We start from the raw sequence: 14,373 nt of genomic DNA, 5'->3' as shown, positions 1-14,373 counted from the left end.
AATTGTGCTCGTAAACATTCCCTCTTATTCACCTCATTTTATTGTTCTATATTGTGCACAACTAATTACTGTCCAAAAGCAGACTGCCTGAACTTATACATTATAATGCCTCACGTTTGCATACATATTTATACCGGAATGCAACAATAACATATCTGTGTTTGTGTTTTGTTTCTATTATGTCTGGACCTTCATCATCTGCCGTAGCCACCACGACTACTGGTAAGTCCTTTTATCGGGATTGTGCATCACGGGATTCCATCAAAAAATGATGTAGAGCTGTGTGGCATCAGCATAAAATTGATGCATGACATTAACAATGGAGATCATTTTAGCAACAGGCACGAGATATGTTGACAAGAGGGGTTGTATTTAATGTTGTACCCTGCTCTGATGCACGAAGGACAGCTTCTGCACACATTCTGCAAATTATTGGACTTCATTATGAATGCGTGCATCATTGTGTGATCACAACATGGCTGTAGAAAAAACATGAATACAGCAATTTTTCCTGTAAGAAAGCATAGAAAATCATTGTTAAACAATTTTCCATGAGCTACGAGGGTTAATAGAGTAACGACATAAATAAGCCGTTCTATTGCGATAGTGGGGGTCCTATTCATAAGGACTCACTAGAGGGCAGAGTCCGGATGTCACGGAGGTCGGGTCAGGACATGACAGTTTGGGTGAACCCGCGAGAGCACGTGACCGGATGAGGGGACATGGGGGCCCCTAGAAGGGGGTGAGTGGGCCACGTGATGTGGACCCAGAGCCTCCGCGAAGGATCGAGAAGGGGGGCGTCACCAGGGGCTCTGTCCCTGGTCACGCCACAGGAGATCTCAGCAGAGTCCCGAGAGGGAGCGTGGCTGTTCAACCCGGATAAGAAGTCGCCTTCTTGGATCCTCGCTCCTCGATCGCCGCACACGATGACCCGACGACGTGTTGGCTGTTCTGGTTCAACCACATAGAGATTACGTTCAAGTGGTTAGGTGGCTAGGGATGATGGTCACCCCCTCACGTAGTTAACCTGTAATGTACATCGTCGCTCGGAATGTACATAGTTAACCTTGGAACGTTGAGTAGTGTTCGTTGTGTTAGAATATAAACGTGTTGCCTCCAAGTCTTGGTGTGCGCCTGATTAGAACCCACTACAATAGCAATAGTGTATACTATTCATGTGGATCACGCTTTCTTTGTCTATTTGTCTCTTCCATGTGACCTTCATTGTCTGGAGCAGAGCCTCCGACCACTCCCAGTGAGTAACCGTTGTCTCACGCGTGTCTCACGGAGGTGGAAGTCTCCCTGCGTCTCTCTTACTCGATGGATTCGAAGTGGAAGCTGTCTCATCGCGATTGATTTTGACGAGAAGCGTGTGTTGGTGGAGTAGGTAGAAAATGTCAGTCAAACAATTTCCACGACGCAATGACCGTGTGTGTGTCTCTGCAGGTGTGTGCCAAAATAACCCTTGTGCCAATTCGGGTACCTGTGTGGATCAACCTTATTACTACCCCTACTACTGGTGCTACTGCAGCCCACAATGGTCAGGCAGCAACTGCGAATATTACGGTGAGGTCGCCATTGTAGTTTGCACTTGTTTGTGTGTGCATCTACATTTGTCTATTTTGCACTTTACATGCGTAATGGATGCAGACGATGGTGGTAACCGGTCACGTTGGTGCATCTTCACAATGTTGTTCTAAAATGTTTAGAACAAATCTACTTGAGAAAACAATTGTGCTCGTACACATTCTCTCTTCTTCACCCCATTTTATTGTTCTGTATTGTGCACAACTAATTACTGATCAAAAGCAGACAGCCTGAAAGTGTAAGTTATAATGCCCCACGTTTAAATACATATTTATACCAGAACAGAAACAAAGACCTATTAAAATACTGTCATTAAAAAGTGACTTGCCATTTGGCACATCTGTGTTTGTGTTTTGTCTCCATCATGGCTGGACCGTTATCATCTGCCGTAGCCACCACGACTACTGGTAAGTCCTTTTATCGGAGTTGTGCATCACGTGATTCCATCGAACAGATGACGGAGAGCTGTGTGGTATCCGCATAAAATTGATGCATGACATTAACAATGGAGACCATTTTAGCTAGAGGCAGCAGATATGTTGATGAGAATGGTTGTATTTAATGTTGGACCCTGCTCTGATGCACAACAGGCAGCTTCTGCACACATTCTGTAAATTAGTGGACTTCATTAACAATGCGTGCATCATTGTTTGATCACATGGCCGTCGAAATAATGCTCAAACAGTAATTGTTCGACAATGTCAATTTTCTTGGGAAAATTCATCAAAGGTGATACTAACCTAAACTAAACACTTTGCACAAACGTGAGTAGCAATTTTCCCTGTAAGAAGCCATATATATAATTATTGTTAAACAATTTGCAATGTGCTTTGATGATCAATGGCAATAGTGTATACAATTCATGTGGATCACGGTTTCTTTGTCTATTTGTCTCTTTCATGTGACCCTCATTGTCTGGAGCAGAGCCTCCTACCACTCCCAGTGAGTAACCGTTGTCTCACGCGTGTCTCACGGAGGTGGAAGTCTCCCTGCGTCTCTCTTACGCGATGGACAGAAGTGGAAGCTGTTTCATCGCGATTGATTTTCACGTGAAGCGTGTGTTGGTGGAGTAGGAAGAAAATGGCAGTCAACCAATTTCCACGACGCAATGACCGTGTGTGTGTCTCTGCAGGTGTCTGCCAATCCAGCCCGTGTGCCAATTCGGGTACCTGTGTGGATCAGCCATACTACTACCCCTACTACCGGTGCTACTGCAGCCCACAATGGTCAGGCAGCAACTGCGAATATTACGGTGAGGTCGCCATTGTAGTTTGCACTTGTTTGTGTGTGCATCTACATGTGTCTATATTGCACTGTACACACGTAATGTATGCTGACAATGGTGGTAACTGTACACATTGGTGCATCTTCCCAATCTCGTTCTAAAATGTTTAGAACAAATCTACTTGAGAAAACAATTGTGCTCATAAACATTCCCTCTTATTCACCTCATTTTATTGTTCTATATTGTGCAGAACTAATTACTGTCCAAAAGCAGACTGCCTGAACTTATACATTATAATGCCTCACGCTTGCATACATATTTATACCGGAATGCAACAATAACATATCTGTGTTTGTGTTTTGTTTCTATTATGTCTGGACCTTCATCATCTGCCGTAGCCACCACGACTACTGGTAAGTCCTTTTATCGGGATTGTGCATCACGTGATTCCATCAAAAAATGATGTAGAGCTGTGTGGCATCAGCATAAAATTGATGCATGACATTAACAATGGAGATCATTTTAGCAACAGGCACGAGATATGTTGACAAGAGGGGTTGTATGTAATGTTGTACCCTGCTCTGATGCACGAAGGACAGCTTCTGCACACATTCTGCAAATTATTGGACTTCATTATGAATGCGTGCATCATTGTGTGATCACAACATGCCTGTAGAAAAAACATGAATACGGCAATTTTTCCTGTAAGAAAGCATAGAAAATTATTGTTAAACAATTTTCCATGAGCTACGAGGGTTAATAGAGTAACGACATAAATAAGCCTTTCGATAGCGATTGTGGGGGTCCTATTCATAAGGGCTCACTAGAGGGCAGAGTCAGGATGTCACGGAGGTCGGGTCAGGACATGACAGTTTGGGTGAACCCGCGAGAGCATGGGACCGGACGAGGGGGCATGGGGCCCCTAGAAGGGTGTGAGCGGGCCACGTGATGTGGACCCAGAGCCTTCGCGAAGGATCGAGAAGGGGGCGTGACCAGGGGCTCTGTCCCTGGTCACGCCACAGGAGATCTCAGCAGAGTCCCGAGAGGGAGCGTGGCTGTTCAACCCGGGAAAGAAGTCGCCTTCTTAGATCCTCGCTCCTCGGTAGCCACACACGACGACCCGACGACGTGTTGGCTGTTCTGGTTCAACCACATAGAGATTACGTTCAAGTGGTTAGGCAGTTCGTGATGATGGTCACCCCCTCACGTAGTTAACCCGTAATGTACATAGTCGCTCAGAATGCACATAGTTAACCTTGGAACGTTGAGTAGTGTTAGTTGCGTTAGTATATTAACGTGTTGCCTCCAAGTCTTGGTGTGCGCCTATTTAGAACCCACTACAATAGCAATAGTGTATACAATTCATGTGGATCACGCTTTCTTTGTCTATTTTTCTCTTCCATGTGACCTTCATTGTCTGGTGCAGAGCCTCCGACCACTCCCAGTGAGTAACCGTTGTCTCACGCGTGTCTCACGGAGGTGGAAGTCTCTCTGTGTCTCTTACTCGATGGACAGAAGAGGAAGCTGTCTCGTCACGATTGATTTTAACGAGAAGCGTGTGTTGGTGGAGTAGGAAGAAAATGGCCGTCAACCAATTTCCATGACGCAATGAGCGTGTGTGTGTCTCTGCAGGTGTGTGCCAGAACAACCCTTGTGGCAATTGGGGTACCTGTGTGGATCAGCCATACTACTACCCCTACTACCGGTGCTACTGCATCCCACCCTGGTCAGGCAGCAACTGCGAAAATTACGGTGAGGTCGCCATTGTAGTTTGCACTTGTTTGTGTGTGCATCTACATTAGTCTATATTGCACTGTACACACGTAATGTATGCAGACGATGGTGGTAACTGGACACATTGGTGCATCTTCCCAATGTCGTTCTAAAATGTTTAGCACAAATCTACTTGAGAAAACAATTGTGCTCGTAAACATTCCCTCTTATTCACCTCATTTTATTGTTCTATATTGTGCACAACTAATTACTGTCCAAAAGCAGACTGCCTGAACTTATACATTATAATGCCTCACGTTTGCATACATATTTATACCGGAATGCAACAATAACATATCTTTGTTTGTGTTTTGTTTCTATTATGTCTGGACCTTCATCATCTGCCGTAGCCACCACGACTACTGGTAAGTCCTTTTATCGGGATTGTGCATCACGTGATTCCATCAAAAAATGATGTAGAGCTGTGTGGCATCAGCATAAAATTGATGCATGACATTAACAATGGAGATCATTTTAGCAACAGGCACGAGATATGTTGACAAGAGGGGTTGTATTTAATGTTGTACCCTGCTCTGATGCACGAAGGACAGCTTCTGCACACATTCTGCAAATTATTGGACTTCATTATGAATGCGTGCATCATTGTGTGATCACAACATGGCTGTAGAAAAAACATGAATACAGCAATTTTTCCTGTAAGAAAGCATAGAAAATCATTGTTAAACAATTTTCCATGAGCTACGAGGGTTAATAGAGTAACGACATAAATAAGCCGTTCTATTGCGATAGTGGGGGTCCTATTCATAAGGACTCACTAGAGGGCAGAGTCCGGATGTCACGGAGGTCGGGTCAGGACATGACAGTTTGGGTGAACCCGCGAGAGCACGTGACCGGATGAGGGGACATGGGGGCCCCTAGAAGGGGGTGAGTGGGCCACGTGATGTGGACCCAGAGCCTCCGCGAAGGATCGAGAAGGGGGGCGTCACCAGGGGCTCTGTCCCTGGTCACGCCACAGGAGATCTCAGCAGAGTCCCGAGAGGGAGCGTGGCTGTTCAACCCGGATAAGAAGTCGCCTTCTTGGATCCTCGCTCCTCGGTCGCCGCACACGATGACCCGACGACGTGTTGGCTGTTCTGGTTCAACCACATAGAGATTACGTTCAAGTGGTTAGGTGGCTAGGGATGATGGTCACCCCCTCACGTAGTTAACCTGTAATGTACATCGTCGCTCGGAATGTACATAGTTAACCTTGGAACGTTGAGTAGTGTTCGTTGTGTTAGAATATAAACGTGTTGCCTCCAAGTCTTGGTGTGCGCCTGATTAGAACCCACTACAATAGCAATAGTGTATACTATTCATGTGGATCACGCTTTCTTTGTCTATTTGTCTCTTTCATGTGACCTTCATTGTCTGGTGCAGAGCCTCCTACTACTCCCGGTGAGTAACCGTTGTCTCACGCGTGTCTCACGGAGGTGGAAGTCTCCCTGCGTCTCTCTTACTCGATGGACAGAAGAGGAAGCTGTCTCATCGCTATTGATTTTGACGTGAAGCGTGTGTTGGTGGAGTAGGAAGAAAATGTCAGTCAACCAATTTCCATGACGCAATGACCGTATGTGTGTCTCTGCAGGTGTCTGCCAATCCAGCCCGTGTGCCAATTGGGGTACCTGTGTGGATCAACCTTATTACTACCCCTACTACCGGTGCTACTGCAGCCCACCGTGGTCAGGCAGCAATTGCGAATATTACGGTGAGGTCGCCATTGTAGTTAGCACTTGTTTGTGTGTGCATCTACATTAGTCTATTTTGCACTTTACATGCGTAATGGATGCAGACGATGGTGGTAACCGGTCACGTTGGTGCATCTTCACAATGTTGTTCTAAAATGTTTAGAACAAATCTACTTGAGAAAACAATTGTGCTCGTACACATTCTCTCTTCTTCACCCCATTTTATTGTTCTGTATTGTGCACAACTAATTACTGATCAAAAGCAGACAGCCTGAAAGTGTAAGTTATAATGCCCCACGTTTAAATACATATTTATACCAGAACAGAAACAAAGACCTATTAAAATACTGTCATTTAAAAGTGACTTGCCATTTGGCACATCTGTGTTTGTGTTTTGTCTCCATCATGGCTGGACCGTTATCATCTGCCGTAGCCACCACGACTACTGGTAAGTCCTTTTATCGGAGTTGTGCATCACGTGATTCCATCGAACAGATGATGGAGAGCTGTGTGGTATCAGCATAAAATTGATGCATGACATTAACAATGGAGACCATTTTAGCTAGAGGCAGCAGATATGTTGATGAGAATGGTTGTATTTAATGTTGGACCCTGCTCTGATGCACAACAGGCAGCTTCTGCACACATTCTGTAAATTAGTGGACTTCATTAACAATGCGTGCATCATTGTTTGATCACATGGCCGTCGAAATAATGCTCAAACAGTAATTGTTCGACAATGTCAATTTTCTTGGGAAAATTCATCAAAGGTGATACTAACCTAAACTAAACACTTTGCACAAACGTGAGTAGCAATTTTCCCTGTAAGAAGCCATATATATAATTATTGTTAAACAATTTGCAATGCGCTTTGATGATCAATGGCAATAGTGTATGCAATTCATGTGGATCACGGTTTCTTTGTCTATTTGTCTCTTTCATATCAACGTCATTGTCTGGAGCAGAGCCTCCTACCACTACCAGTGAGTAACCGTTGTCTCACGCGTGTCTCACGGAGGTGGAAGTCTCCCTGTGTCTCTTACGCGATGGACAGAAGCGGAAGCTGTCTCATCGCGATTGATTTTCACGTGAAGCGTGTGTTGGTGGAGTAGGAAGAAAATGGCAGTCAACCAATTTCCATGACGCAATGACCGTGTGTGTGTCTCTGCAGGTGTCTGCCAATCCAGCCCGTGTGCCAATTCGGGTACCTGTGTGGATCAACCTTATTACTACCCCTACTACTGGTGCTACTGCAGCCCACAATGGTCAGGCAGCAACTGCGAATATTACGGTGAGGTCGCCATTGTAGTTAGCACTTGTTTGTGTGTGCATCTACATTAGTCTATATTGCACTGTACACACGTAATGTATGCAGACGATGGTGGTAACTGGACACATTGGTGCATCTTCCCAATGTCGTTCTAAAATGTTTAGCACAAATCTACTTGAGAAAACAATTGTGCTCGTAAACATTCCCTCTTATTCACCTCATTTTATTGTTCTATATTGTGCACAACTAATTACTGTCCAAAAGCAGACTGCCTGAACTTATACATTATAATGCCTCACGTTTGCATACATATTTATACGCGAAAGCAACAATAACACATCTGTGTTTGTGTTTTGTCTCCATCATGTTTGGACCTTTATCATCTTCCGTAGTCACCACGACTACTGGTAAGTCCTTTTATCGGGATTGTGCATCACGTGATTACATGGAACAGATGATGTAGAGCTGTGTGGCATCAGCATAAGATTGATGCATGACATTAACAATGGAGATCATTTTAGCAAGAGGCAGCAGATATGTTGACAAGAGGGATTGTATTTAATGTTGTACCCTATTCTTAGGTTTTTTCGGTAAAGTCACGTAGGTAAAACATCAAAATTAATGAAAATAAAATAAAACAAAAATCACGACTTTTCGGAGGCAACACAAGTCTCCGTCATCAGGTGGGACCGTCACAGCCGAATTAGCTGCATCAAGTGAGGCAATGATTCAAGATGTAATCCCTTATAAGCAAGTTGAAGGGGGGAGGAGAGGGGTGGGAGCTCATCAGAATGTGGTAGCCAATGAATGGAACGTATCGGGAGGGAGGGGGGCGGGGCTCAAAGACAGCACGGAGTGCTAAGTACAACGCATCGGGAGGGGGAGGGGGGGGCCAAAAAAATGGACGACGGCTTGGACGCGGTTGCTGCTGCACACGCCAACACAATGGACAGAGAGGGGGAGGGGAGGTCTGATACACATGATAGACAAAAGAACGAAAATGCCCATGTTTATACCAATGCTGGCTGAACAATGAAGAGAGTACTGTTAAAAAATAACTGGGGATGTTAACACTCGGTAAAGTAAAGTAAAATAGTGCCTGTCAGATAAGATGGTCCAAAAAAGTGTAATTAAGTCTTTTTTGCGTGGTTGATAACATCTTTCCAATGATTACTAAGTTTGTACCCATCATCACGGTTGAAATTATGTCTGTGTTTGTATATTTGTATGGCTTCGTGTACAAACCTTTGATGGTAGCCGGGAGGTTTGCAGAGAACCTTGGTCTCGGAAAAGACAATTTCATGAGAGCCCACCGAGTTGTAGCAATGATCGGCAACGGCAGAAGAATCAGTTCTGCCGCGTTTCAGATCTGACTTGTGCTCGCGGACACGATCAGAAACATGACGTTTCGTTTCTCCAATGTAGCAATCACCACAAATGCAACTCAATTTGTAGACTCCAGGATACTGTAAGCCAGGAACGACATCCTTCACAGATGGAATCAGATCACGGATTTTATGCACTGTACTGAATCGGACTTGGATCTTATGTTTGTTTAGAATTTTGGAGATCTTTTTGGTCACGCCTGCTATGTATGGTAACGTGATGGTTTTGGTCGGAGTTTCATGTGGCTGTTTCTGTGTGGTGGGAGAGACAGCTTGGCGGATAGTACGGTCAGAGTATCCGTTCATCCTGAGGGCCCGATGTACATGTCTTAATTCACCGGTCAGGTGGTGTTTGTCAGAAATGCCATGGGCTCTGTGGTATAGCGTTTTGATGAGAGAATTCTTTTGAGATGGGTGGTGGTGGGAATCCGGTTTCAAGTAGGAATCTGTGTGGGTGGCTTTCCTGTAGACAGAATGTCCCAAGGATCCGTCAGGCCTCCTCTCAAACAGAATATCCAAGAATGGTAGTTTACCGTCTTTCTCCACTTCCATGGTGAATCTGATGGATGGGTGTCTAGAATTGATGTGGTCCAAGAAGTGGTTCAATGCTGGGAGGCCATGTGGCCAGATGACGAAAGTGTCATCCACATACCTCTTCCACAGGGAAGGACGCAGGGTGGATGTCTGGATGGCGTCTGATTCAAACTTTTCCATGAACATGTTGGCTATAACTGGTGACAAAGGGGAGCCCATAGGGGTACCCTCATTCTGTTTGTAGAAGGTGCCATTCCAGGTAAAATAGGTGTTGGTGAGGCAATGCCTAACCAGCGCAGGTGCATCAGAATTCAATCCATGTTGGACTAAGTCCTCAATTATTATTAGGGTGTCCGGTACTGGGACTTTGGTAAACAAAGATACTACATCAAAGCTGACGAGGATGTCATCTGGAGATAGTACCATGTCCTTAACCATAGAGACTAATTGGGTTGAGTTGAGTACTGCCGAAGAGGTCTTGCCTGTGAAAGGGAGCAGAGTATCTGTACCCTGTTCTGATGCACAAAGGGCAGCTTCTGCACGCATCCTGTAAATTAGTGGACTTCATTAACAATGGGTGCATCATTGTGTCATTACATGACCGTCGAAATAATGCCCACAGTAATTGTTAAACAATGCTAATTCTCATGGGAAAATTCATCAAAAGTGATATGAACCTAAACTAAACACTTTTCATGAAAGTAAAGTAGCAATTTTCCCTGTAAGACAGCATATATACATACATTGTTGTACTTAAAACTTTCGTGACTGCAGGAATTCATATTATTTGGTTATTTCGGTAAAGTCACGTAGATGGAAAAATAATAATAAAAAGTCAATAAAAATAAAACACTAATGTAGACTGTAGCCTGGTTCTAAAACGGAGTGAGTGTATTGGCAGTCTATAATATAGACTATAGCCTGGTTTTTAACCTTGGTTAGCGTAATGTCAGTCTATAATATAGACTGTAGCTTGGTTCTTAACCTTGGTGTGTGCCTGATTGGAACCCACTACAATGTCAATAGTGTATACTATTCATGTGGATCACGCTTTCTTTGTCTATTTGTCTCTTCCATGTGACCTTCATTGTCTGGAGCAGAGCCTCCGACCACTCCCAGTGAGTAACCGTTGTCTCACGCGTGTCTCACGGAGGTGGAAGTCTCTCTGTGTCTCTTACTCGATGGACAGAAGAGGAAGCTGTCTCATCACGATTGATTTTAACGAGAAGCGTGTGTTGGTGGAGTAGGAAGAAAATGGCCGTCAACCAATTTCCATGACGCAATGAGCGTGTGTGTGTCTCTGCAGGTGTGTGCCAGAACAACCCTTGTGGCAATTGGGGTACCTGTGTGGATCAGCCATACTACTACCCCTACTACCGGTGCTACTGCATCCCACCCTGGTCAGGCAGCAACTGCGAAAATTACGGTGAGGTCGCCATTGTAGTTAGCACTTGTTTGTGTGTGCATCTACATTAGTCTATATTGCACTGTACACACGTAATGTATGCAGACGATGGTGGTAACTGGACACATTGGTGCATCTTCCCAATGTCGTTCTAAAATGTTTAGAACAAATCTACTTGAGAAAACAATTGTGCTCATAAACATTCCCTCTTCTTCACCTCATTTTATTGTTCTATATTGTGCAAAACTAATTACTGTCCAAAAGCAGACTGCCTGAACTTATACATTATAATGCTTCACGTTTGCATACATATTTATACCCGAAAGCAACAATAACACATCTGTGTTTGTGTTTTGTCTCCATGATGTCTGGACCTTTATCATCTTCCGTAGTCACCACGACTACTGGTAAGTCCTTTTATCGGGATTGTGCATCACGTGATTACATGGAACAGATGATGTAGAGCTGTGTGGCATCAGCATAAGATTGATGCATGACATTAACAATGGAGATAATTTTAGCAAGAGGCTGCAGATATGTTGACAAGAGGGATTGTATTTAATGTTGTACCCTGTTCTGATGCACAAAGGGCAGCTTCTGCACGCATCCTGTAAATTAGTGGACTTCATTAACAATGGGTGCATCATTGTGTCATTACATGACCGTCGAAATAATGCCCACAGTAATTGTTAAACAATGCTAATTCTCATGGGAAAATTCATCAAAAGTGATATGAACCTAAACTAAACACTTTGCATAAAAGTAAAGTAGCAATTTTCCCTGTAAGGCAGCATATATATGTATACATTTTTGTACTTAAAACTTTAGTGACTGCAGGAATTCATATAATTTGGTTATTTTGGTAAAGTCACGTAGATGGAAAAGTAATAATTAAAAGTGAATAAAAATAAAACACTAATGTAGACTGTAGCCTGGTTCTAAAACGGAGTGAGTGTATTGGCAGTCTATAATATAGACTATAGCCTGGTTTTTAACCTTGGTTAGCGTAATGTCAGTCTATAATATAGACTGTAGCTTGGTTCTTAACCTCGGTGAGTGTATTGCCAGTCTATGATGTAGACTGTAGCAATGGTTATTAAACTGAGTGACCATACTGGCAGTCTATAATGTAGACTGTAGCCTGGTTCTTAACTGGAATAACATAAAATAATAAAATAAAAATATTTTAACGTGGCAATTGGGGTACCTGTGTGGATCAGCCATACGACTACCCCTACTACCGGTGCTACTGCATCCCACCGTCGTCAAGCAGCAACTGCGAATATTACGGTGAGGTCGCCATTGTAGTTTGCACTTGTTTGTGTGTGCATCTACATTTGTCTATACACATCTGTGTTTTTGTTTTGTCTCCATCATGGCTGGACCTTCATCATCTGCCGTAGTCACCACGACTACTGGTAAGTCCTTTATCGGCATTGTGCATCACGTGATTCCATCGAACAGATGATGTAGAGCTGTGAGGCATCAGCATAACATTGATGCATGACATTAACAATGGAGATTATTTTAGCAACAGGCAGCAGATAAGTTGATGAGAGTGGTTGTAGTTAATGTTGGACCCTGCTCTGATGCACAATGGGCAGCTTCTGCACACATTCTGTAAATTATTGGACTTCATTATCAATGCGTGCATCATTGTGTGATCACAACATGGCTGTAGAAATGATACTAATACAGTAATTGATATACAAAGTTAATTCTCATGGGCAAATTCATCAAACGCGGTACCAACCTAAGCTAAACACTTTGTAGCACTTTTGCCTGTAAGAAAGAAAAAAAATAATTGTTAAACAATTTGCTATGAGCTATGAGGGTCAATATCAATAGTGTATACTATTCATGTGGATCACGCTTTCCTTGTCTATTTGTCTCTTCCATGTGACCTTCATTGTCTGGAGCAGAGCCTCCGACCACTCCCAGTGAGTAACCGTTGTCTCACGCGTGTCTCACGGCAGTTGAAGTCTCCCCGTGTCTCCCTCACACGACGGACAAAAGAAAAAGCCGCCTCGTCACAGTTGTTTGGCAAAAGTAACCGATGGAGTCAGGGTGGATGCACGATTAAGTTTGTATGACAATGGCCGGGTGTGCGCGCCTCTGCAGGTGCGTGTCTATCATCCCCGTGCCTGAACGGTGGTATCTGTGAGGATCCGTGGTACTACTCCGACTACCTGTGCCACTGCAGCCCAGAATGGTCAGGCCGGAACTGTGAATATTACGGTGAGGGCGCGCCGTTTGTAGTTCCATTTGTTTGCGCGTGCACCCACATTTGTCTGTATCGCACTCGGCACACGCATGCAGAAAAGGATGGCGACTGGAAAAATGAGTGCATCTTCCCGATATCGTCGCAAAATCTTTCGAACAAATGTTCTTCGGAAAACAATTGTCATAAACACGCGCCCACCCCTTGCATGTCCACTTCTTCAATGCACATGCTGCTGTCTAAAATCACGCAGCCCCGTCCGTTCGTAAGTTGTACCGTATTGCACCATGTTTTGGCACAGCAACAATGACTTACTTAAAAACTGAATATTAAATATGACTCGCCATTTGGCACACCTGTTTGTGTTTTCTGCATGTCTGGGCCTTTGTCATCCGCAGTAGGCGGAATGACTACTACTACCGGTAAGTCCTCTCTCATCGGTGTTGCGTGCATCACGTTATTCCACTGAGCAGACTGGGCAGTGCGGTTGACAATGTAGAGCTGTGTGGCATCGGCATCAAATTTATCCTCGACATTAAAACGGGGCATGATTTAGCCAAGAGGCAGGAGATGTCTTGATAACAGTGGTTTTATATTTAATGTTGGCCGCTGCTCTGATGCACAATGGGCAGCTTCTGCACACATTCTGTACATTAGTGGACTTCATTAACAATCTGCACCAGGATTGCGGTGATACTACACATTTATAAAGTGAATTCTACTGGGCAAATGTATCATCTGTGGCATCAACCTAAATTAAAACACTATAATAAATGTGTAACATTTACTGTTCCCTGCAAGAAAGCATGTTTTTACAATTTCCAATGAGCTATGAGGGTCAATATCAAAAGTGTAAACAATTCATAAAGATCACTGTGCCTTTGTCTATTTGTCTCTTTCATATCACCTTGTCTGGGGCAGAGCATCCTATCACCACTGCCGGTGAGTAGCCCTTGTCTCACGCGTACCTCACGGCCGTGGAAGTCTCCCTGCGTTTCTCTTACGCGATGGATAGAAGAGGAAGCTGTCTCATCGCGATTTATTTTGACGTGAAGCGTGTGTTGGTGGAGTAGGAAGAAAATGGCAGTCAACCAATTTCCTTGACGCAATGACCGTGTGTGTGTCTCTGCAGGGGTTTGCCAGTGCAATCCGTGCTACAATGGGGGTACCTGTGTGGATCAGCAATACTACTACCCCTACTACCGCTGCTACTGCATGTCAGGGACATCGGGTGCCAGATGTGAATATGCCGGTGAGGGTGACCTTTAACTTCCGGCACGGTTGT

General features: G+C 44.2%; 1 protein-coding gene and 3 long non-coding RNA genes across 4 annotated transcripts in view; all 4 read left to right on the top strand.

Moving 5' to 3' along the window:
• The window catches only part of LOC144942438 (scavenger receptor cysteine-rich domain-containing protein DMBT1-like), a 132,162-nt gene that overhangs the window by 57,357 nt on the left and 60,432 nt on the right, over positions 1 to 14,373 (top strand). The window lies entirely within an intron of this gene.
• On the top strand, positions 1,979 to 2,833 carry LOC144942239 (uncharacterized). Its single transcript, XR_013639344.1, has 3 exons — positions 1,979 to 1,994; positions 2,512 to 2,529; positions 2,720 to 2,833. It is a non-coding gene; the product is annotated as an uncharacterized LOC144942239 (long non-coding RNA).
• Positions 7,474 to 10,586, top strand: LOC144942237 (uncharacterized). The gene is made up of 3 exons (XR_013639342.1): positions 7,474 to 7,564; positions 7,936 to 7,950; positions 10,563 to 10,586. It is a non-coding gene; the product is annotated as an uncharacterized LOC144942237 (long non-coding RNA).
• Positions 13,084 to 14,316, top strand: LOC144942236 (uncharacterized). Its single transcript, XR_013639341.1, has 4 exons — positions 13,084 to 13,105; positions 13,487 to 13,510; positions 14,010 to 14,030; positions 14,221 to 14,316. It is a non-coding gene; the product is annotated as an uncharacterized LOC144942236 (long non-coding RNA).

Source organism: Lampetra fluviatilis, chromosome 27 (assembly GCF_964198595.1).
Source record: "Lampetra fluviatilis chromosome 27, kcLamFluv1.1, whole genome shotgun sequence".
In the NCBI taxonomy this organism is placed as follows: domain Eukaryota; kingdom Metazoa; phylum Chordata; class Hyperoartia; order Petromyzontiformes; family Petromyzontidae; genus Lampetra; species Lampetra fluviatilis.
This window is presented reverse-complemented; position numbering and strand designations above follow the sequence as displayed.